Raw genomic sequence first — 8,054 nt, 5'->3', positions numbered from 1 at the left:
ATGATACCCTGAGTATGCATCCAAAAAGCTCAACAGCTCGCATCCGGCTGTGGAGTCTATCACTTGGTCAATTCTTGGTAGGGCAAAGGGATCTTTGGGGCAAGCTTTGTTGAGGCTGGTATAATCGATACACATGCGCCACTGCTTATTCTTCTTCAGTACAAGGACTGGGTTGGCCAACCATTCGGGAAAGAACACCTCCATGATGAAGCCGGTTGCTAGAAGCCGGGCTATCTCCTCTCCAACAACTCTTCTCTTCTCTTCCGACAGGCGGCGCAAGGGCTGTCTGACTAGCTTGGCATCAGGTCGGACATGTAGCTTGTGCTCGGAGAAATCCGTCGGAACACCCGTCATGTCCTTGGGAGACCATGCAAAGATGTCCCGATTCTCACGGAGGAAATCGATGAGCTCGCTTTCCTATTTGCTGTCGAGGTTTGCACCTATGACAGCGTGCCTCTCCGGGTGCTCCGGGTCCAAGGGTATCTTCTTTGTTTCTTTTGCCGGCTTAAACGAGCCCTCAGCTTCCGACTCCTTGGGGTTGGGTGACATTTCCGGCTGCTTGCATGCCATTGCCACAACCCGGTCAAGGAGTTGTTTTTCAGCCGCGATCACGAGGGACTCGACTAGCCGGCTGATGTCTGCTGCACGGGCGGATGTCTTCTTGTAGTCCCCAGTTATGGTTAGGATTCCCTTGGTGCTTGGCATCTTCATCTTGAGGTAGGTATAGTGGGGGACCGTCATGAACTTGGCCAGAGCAGGCCAGCCAAGCAGTGCATGATAAGGGCTCTCAAGGTCCACTACCTGAAACCAGACTGGCTCCCGGCGAAAGTGTTCTTTGTCTCCGAAGAGGACGTCAATTTGAGTCTTGCCGATTGGTGAGCAGGAAAGGCCAGGAACTATGCCATGGAATACAGTCCGACTGGGCTGAAGCTGCCTCTGCTTGATTCCTAACTTCTCCATAGTGTCTCGATACATGATGTTGATGCTGCTACCGCCATCTATCAGGACTCGGGAGAAGTGAGCAGCCCGCCTCTCTGTGGCGAAAGTGGCATCCAAAACCAGGGCATAAGAACTGGGATTGGGCATCACCTCCGGGTGGTCAGCTCTGCTCCAGCTGATGGGCTTCTCGGACCAATGCATGAACTCGGGGGTCTCTGATGCTACTGCATTTACTTCTTGTTGTCGCTGCCGTCTGCTGTGCCTATCGTCGGCCACGCTGGTGAACACGACATAAGCTCCATGCTCTTTAGGGTATTCATCTTGTATTGCCCGACTGGCCGAACCGCCGGCTGCTGGGGAGGAGGAGGCGGCGGGCCGGCAGGTGGAGGAGGCAGGAGTCCATCACCCTTGGCGATCCTAGTGAGCCAGTGGCATTTCCGAGTGGTGTTATTGGACGGCTTCGCGCCGCTGTGGAACTTGCAGGGTGCATCAAGAGTCTGCTCGTACGAGAAGGCGGGCAACCAGTTGGGCTTGCCGCCCTTCTGACGCTTGGGTGGAGGCTGCCCTTCTGGCTGTTGATCTTCGACTGTCTCCACCTGCCGGCTTATGGAAGCCGGCTGCGTGGCCTTGCGCTTGTTGTCGTTCGGTTGCTGACGCCGACTGGTGTCGCCAGCCGGAGTCCGAGGAGCTTGAGGAGCCACTTTGCCAGATGCGTCAACTTGGATTTCCGCCTTCATGGTGGAGTCGGTCATGGCGTACTTGTCTGCTATGATCAGCAGTTCATCGAGGGTCGCCGGCTCGTCGCGGAGAAGCCGGTGCTTGAGGAGGCTGCCTTCTCGGCACCCGGCAGTGAAGTACTCGATGGCCTGCACCTCATGCATGCCCTCGCAAGAGTTACGCAGCTCATCCCAACGCGTAAGGTAATCGCGAGTCGACTCGTTGGGGCCTTGGACGCACAAGGAGAGCTGGCGAGGCATGGGTGGCCGCTTGTACGTGCTGGTGAAGTTGCGGATGAAGGCTTCAGTGAAATCAGCCCAGCTGTTGATGCTGCGGGGCTTCAGGCTGTTCAGCCATGTCCGGGTTGTGCCCTGAAGCATGAGCGGAACGTACTTCACGGCAACGCGCTTGTTGCCATATGCGATGCTAACGGTTGTGGAGTAGTCGACCAGCCAGTCTTCCGGCTTCACGGAGCCGGTGTACTTGGGCGTATCTCTCGGGAGTGTGGACCCTTTGGGGAAGGGCTCATCTTGGATGCGGGGGCCAAAGCAAGGCGGACCCAACTCGTCTTCTTCTTCTAGCGCCAGGGATCAGTTGAGGCGGTCGATCCGGTGGCGGGCATCGTTCTCTCCAACTCCTTCTCGGCGGCCAAGGCGATCGCAGAGGGTCGGGTGATCAACAGGCGGCGGGGAAGCGCGCCTCTCCCTGCGAGGGGGAGGAGGAGGCGGACAGTCGTCCCGTCGTTCCACTGCTCTCGGGCGGCCGTCTTGGTCGCGCTCGATGGTGATGCGAGTCCGGCTGCGGCTGACAGCCGGCTCCTTGTCTCTTCTACCGCGGACGCCACCAGTCGGCGTCCGGGATGTCGCGCCTTGGTCTCGGTGAGGAGGCGGGTCGTCGTTTCTCCGGTTGGGCGCTTCAGTGCGGCACCCGGCCTCTTGCTGCTCAGCAGCCGTGTCAAGGAGCTGCAGGACGCGCTCCGTCATGTGGCGACGCTCATCACCCTCGAGCTTGTCTAGCTCGTCGGTTGCCGCCTGGGCAGCTCATATGTTCTCTGTGGGCGTGGCATAGACATGACGATCTATCCCGAACATGCTGGCGATGGTCGCACCACGCTGCCAGATCAGGCCAATGCGGCTAGGCCCAGCAGGAGCCGGCGTGCCGCCGACGGCACTATCTCATGCTGGTAGGCCTCCGAAAGGCGTCTCATGCTGGCCAGCCGGTTGGCGCTTTCGACAAGCTGGACACGGCGTGCCTCCAGCGTCTCTGCGTCGGCGTCTTCCAGGATGGGCGCAGTCAGGTATTGCAGCGCCGCTGGCAACGGATCCTGGCCACCTCCGCCAGAGTGCTCGCCCTGGCTGATGACGAGCACCTCCGTGACGGTGCTGCCACCGCTGTCCGCGCGAGGGAGCGGTTCGTCATAGACCACCATGTTGGTGGGGAACGCGTCAAGTGACGCCGTGTCGGAGTCGACAAGCATCGGGTCGGTGGAGCCAACCGACTCCAAGTACACAGCAGGCTCACTGGCGATGTGGACCTGATCGAGGAGGCTGACGAGGCGGCTCTCGGGGCCTTTTGTGCCCGCATCAGACGCGGCCTCGTCGGAGAGGCGAATCTCGCCAACAAGATCGGCGAGGCAGCTCGCCGCGCAGGCGACCTCCGCGCCGTGCAGCGCGTCGGCGCAGACGCCGTCTGGCGTGCCGGGCTGGCTGCGCTCGCCAGGAAGGAACAAGGTTCCCGTCCAGAACAGGTGTGTGGGAGACGGTGCACCTCGCCCCACAGTGGGTGCCAAATGTCGGGGGTTGGGTGCGACATATGCCAATGGATGGCTTATCATGGTGGGAGCGAGTAGAACATCGTCGGTGCCTGGAAGCGGGATGAGGCGTAGACACGAACGCCGGCGCACTTTACCCAGGTTCGGGGCTCTCCTAGGAGATAACACCCCTAGTCCTGCTCTGCAGGTTCTCTGCATGATCACTAAGGCACTAGTGGATACAATGGTGCTCCTCGAGTTGTTTGCTAGAGGTGGAAGAAGGCAGGCACGCTCTCTTCTTCCTCTGGGTACAAGTCTAGTTCTAACAGGTTGGGAACCCTTTGCATGGGTGCCCTGGGGGGTTTATATAGGCCTACCCCCCAGGGGTACAATGGTAATCCGGCCGGGTGTAGGACCCGGCTGTCAGTGTCTCTGGTTGCCGGCTTCTCCGCCGGCAGCTGGGGCCCGCCGCCTGGAGGGCCCCGCCGCCTGGTCTGGTACGGAGCCGTCAGGCCGCTCCCGCCGCTCGCGGGTCTTGCCGGCTGCTGATTACTGTAGCGGCGACGCTAATGACACGTGCTTGGTCAAGGGAGCGTGGCTACAGTCCCGCCGCCTAGTGGGAGATCACTATAGCCACACCGCGTCTCATCTGGTTAATGGTGCACGGGCCCCGAGGAAGGAACGGGCCGCCTGCTGGAAGCCGGCTTCCCTTAGATCCGACTGGTCAAGCTTCCGCCGTCTTCTAAGCTCTCGCTGCATGGTAGGGCCCGCCGCAGGCTGTACCGACAGGCCGTCGTGGGAACAGGGCTCCGCCTGCCAGCAGTGACGTCAGGGGTGGAGTGGCGACAGTGCCGCGCCGGGTGGATTTCTCCGCCTGTACGGAGCACTGTGGCCACGCCCGGCCCTGGATACGGGGGTGATGTGTTACTCTGTAGCCTCACCCCGTCTTGTCTCCTTAATGGGGGCGCAGACTCTGAGGGCGCCGTGGGCCGCCTGCTAGAAGCCGGCCTCTCTGGAGGCCGCCTGCAAGGAGTCGGCCCGTCTTGGTGCCACCTTTTGGAGCTTAGCCGCCTGCTGGCAGCCGGCCGCTTGGGCCAGCCGGCCATCAGAAGGCGGCGCCTCATGTTGATGTCCTGACGGGCACAGCCGGTCCCGATGTCTTGAAAGGTTCAGGGACTCGGGTTAGGCTACCCATGGCCCATTACTCTGACATGTTTCATCAAGTAGATATACCCATATCTGCTCAAATCATCTGTGATGGTCAGAAAATAATGATACCCGCCGCGAGCTTCAACACTCATCGGACCACAAATATCAGTATGTATTATTTCCAATAAGTCAGTGGCTCGCTCCATTGTTCCAAACTCTTTTGCCCTTGTTTTGGACTCTAATTTGCATGACTTGAATGGAACTAACCCGAACTAATGATGTTTTCACATAATTGCCTTGGTGTTATTTTTGTGCAGAAATAAAAGTTCTCGGAATGACCTGAAATATACGGAGAATATTGTTGGAATAAATAAAAAATATTGGCGAAAGAATCAACCAAAGGGGACCCACCAGCTGTCCACAACGGTGGAGGGCGCGCCCTATCCCCTGGGCGCGCCCCCTACCTTGTGGGTCCCCTGGACCTCCACCGACCTCAACTCCAATTCTATATATTCACGTTCGGGGAGAAAAAAATCAGAGAGAAGCATCCATCACGTTTTACGATACAGAGCCGCCGCCACCTCGTGTTCATCATCGGGAGGGCAGATCTGGAGTCTGCACGGGGCTCCGGAGAGGGGGATTCGTCGCCATCATCATCACCAACCTTCCTCCATCACCAATTTCATGATGCTCACCGCCGTGCGTGAGTAATTCCATCATAGGCTTGCTGGACGGTGATGGGTTGGATGAGATTTATCATGTAATCGAGTTAGTTTTGTTAGGGTTTGATCCCTAGTATCCACTATGTTCTGAGATTGATGTAGCTATGACTTTGTTATGCTTAATGTTTGTCACTAGGGCCCGAGTGCCATGATTTCAGATCTGAACCTATTATGTTTTCATGAATATATTTGTGTTCTTGATCCTATCTTGCAAGTTGTAGACACCTATTACGACTTATGATCCGCTTACCCCAAGGTGACAATAATTGAGATTCTTTCCGGTGATTACCGTAGTTTGAGGAGTTCATGCATTCACTAAGTGCTAATGCTTTGGTCCGGTTCTCTATTAAAAGGAGGCCTTAATATCCCTTATTCCATTAGGACCCCGCTGCTGCGGGAGGGTAGGACAAAAGATGTCATGCAAGTTCTTTTCCATAAGCACGTATGACTATATTCGGAATACATGCCTACATTATATTAATAAATTGGAGCTAGTTCTGTGTCACCCTAGGATATAACTGTTGCATGATGAATGCCATCTTACGTAATTAGCCATCATTGATCCATTGCCTACGAGCTTTTTTCACATATTGATCTTTGCTACGTTACTTTGCCGTTGCCACTGTTACAATTGCTACAAAACTGCTACTGTTACTTTTGCCACCGTTACCGTTACTTCTATACTACTTTGCTACTAAATACTTTGCTACAGATATTAAGTCCTTAAGGTGTGGTTGAATTGACAACTCAGCTGCTAATACTTGAGAATATTCTTTGGCTTCCCTTGTGTTGAATCAATAAATTTGGGTTGAATACTCTACCCTCGAAAACTGTTGCGATCCCCTATACTTGTGGGTTATCAAGACCTTTTTCTGGCGCCGTTGCCGGGGAGCATAGCTCTATTCTTTGAGTCACTTGGGATTTATATCTGTTGATCACTATGAGGAATTTGAAAGATACAAGAACCAAGATTTTTCTCTCTACTACGAGGGGAGGTAAGGAACTACCATCTACCTATGCACTTGATTCACCTTCTGTTTTAAGTAAGCTTGCGACACCTACACCTGCTATTGATTCTGATATGTGGCATGTTATTGATGATGCTACTTCTACTACGAATAATGCTTATGATGCTACTACTTTTCTTGATAAAACTGTGCCACTGGGTGAATTACTTGATGAATATCTTGCTAGAGTTAGAACTATCGATTATGCTGAAGATGATGATATTTCTGAAACCGATGAAATTATTGAAACTGAAAACTTTAAAACACCTGATAAGACTAGCTCTCCTAGATATGAACTTCATGTTATGCCTGAGGGTTATGTTATGGATGAAGAGGTAGCTAGGGACTTTCTTGCTTGTAAGGATAGAGATGATCTTAAGAAATTATTATGTAAGTGGAAAGAAAAGTCTTGAATGCTAGAATGCAATATGATCCTAAGTTTGCTACTTCACCTATCTTTGTTACTGATAAGGATTATGAATTCTCTGTTGATCCTGAGTTAATTACTTTTGGTTGAATCTGATCCTTTCTATGGCTACGAATCTGAAACTGTTGTGGCACATCTTACTAAATTGAATGATATAGACACCCTATTTGCTCATGAGGAAATTTTTTGATATTACTATATACTTAAGTTGTTTCCTTTCTCGTTAAAGGGTGATGCTAAGTTATGGTTTAATTTTCTTGCTCCTGGTTGTGTGCGTAGTCCCCAGGATATGATTTACTACTTCTCTGAAAAATATTTCCCTGCTCATAAGAAACAAGCTGCTTTAAAGGAAATATTTAACTTTGTGCAAATTGAAGAAGAGAGTCTCCCACAAGCTTGGCGGAGGCTTCTTGATACGTCTCCAACGTATCTATAATTTTTGATTGTTCTATGCTATTATATTATCTATCTTGGATGTTTTATATGCATTTATTTGCTATTTTATATTATTTTTGGGACTAACCTATTAACCTAGAGCCCAGTGCCAGTTTCTGTTTTTTCCTTGTTTTTGAGTTTTGCAGAAAAGGAATATCAAACGGAGTCCAATTGACCTGAAAATTTACGGTGATTTTTTATGGACCAGAAGAAGCCCCCGGAGCAAAAGAGTTGGGCCAGAAGAGCCACGAGGCCTCCATAAGGGTGGAGGGCCACCCTACCCCCTCGGGCGCGCCCTCCGACCTTGTGGTTGACTCATGGACCCCCCTGACTTGTTCTCGACGCCAAAAATTCCTATAAATATAGAAACCCCCAGAAATAAACCTAGATCGGGAGTTCTGCCGCCACAAGCTTCGGTTGCCACCAAAAACCAATCGGGGCCCTATTCCGGCACCCTGCCGGAGGGGGAAATCATCACTGGTGGCCATCTTCATCATCCCGACGCTCTCCATGACGAGGAGGGAGTAGTTCACCCTCGGGGCTGAGGGTATGTACCAGTAGCTATGTGTTTGATCTCTCTCTCTCTCATGTTCTTGATTTGGCACGATCTTGATGTACCACGAGCTTTTGCTATTATAGTTTGATCTTTTGAAGTTTCTCCCCCTCTACCTTCTTTTAATTGATTGAGTTTTCCCTTTTAAGTTATCTTATCGGATTGAGTCTTTAAGGATTTGAGAACACTTGATGTATGTCTTGCATGTGCTTATCTGTGGTGGCAATGGGATATTCAAGTGATCCACTTGATGTATGTTTTGGTGATCAATTTGTGGGTTATGTGACCTTGTGAACTTATGCATAGGCGTTGGCACACGTTTTCATCTTGACTCTCCGGTAGAAACTTTGGGGCA

Source organism: Aegilops tauschii, chromosome 7 (genome assembly GCF_002575655.3).
Source record: "Aegilops tauschii subsp. strangulata cultivar AL8/78 chromosome 7, Aet v6.0, whole genome shotgun sequence".
NCBI lineage: Eukaryota > Viridiplantae > Streptophyta > Magnoliopsida > Poales > Poaceae > Aegilops > Aegilops tauschii.
Note: the sequence above shows the minus strand (reverse complement) of the source record.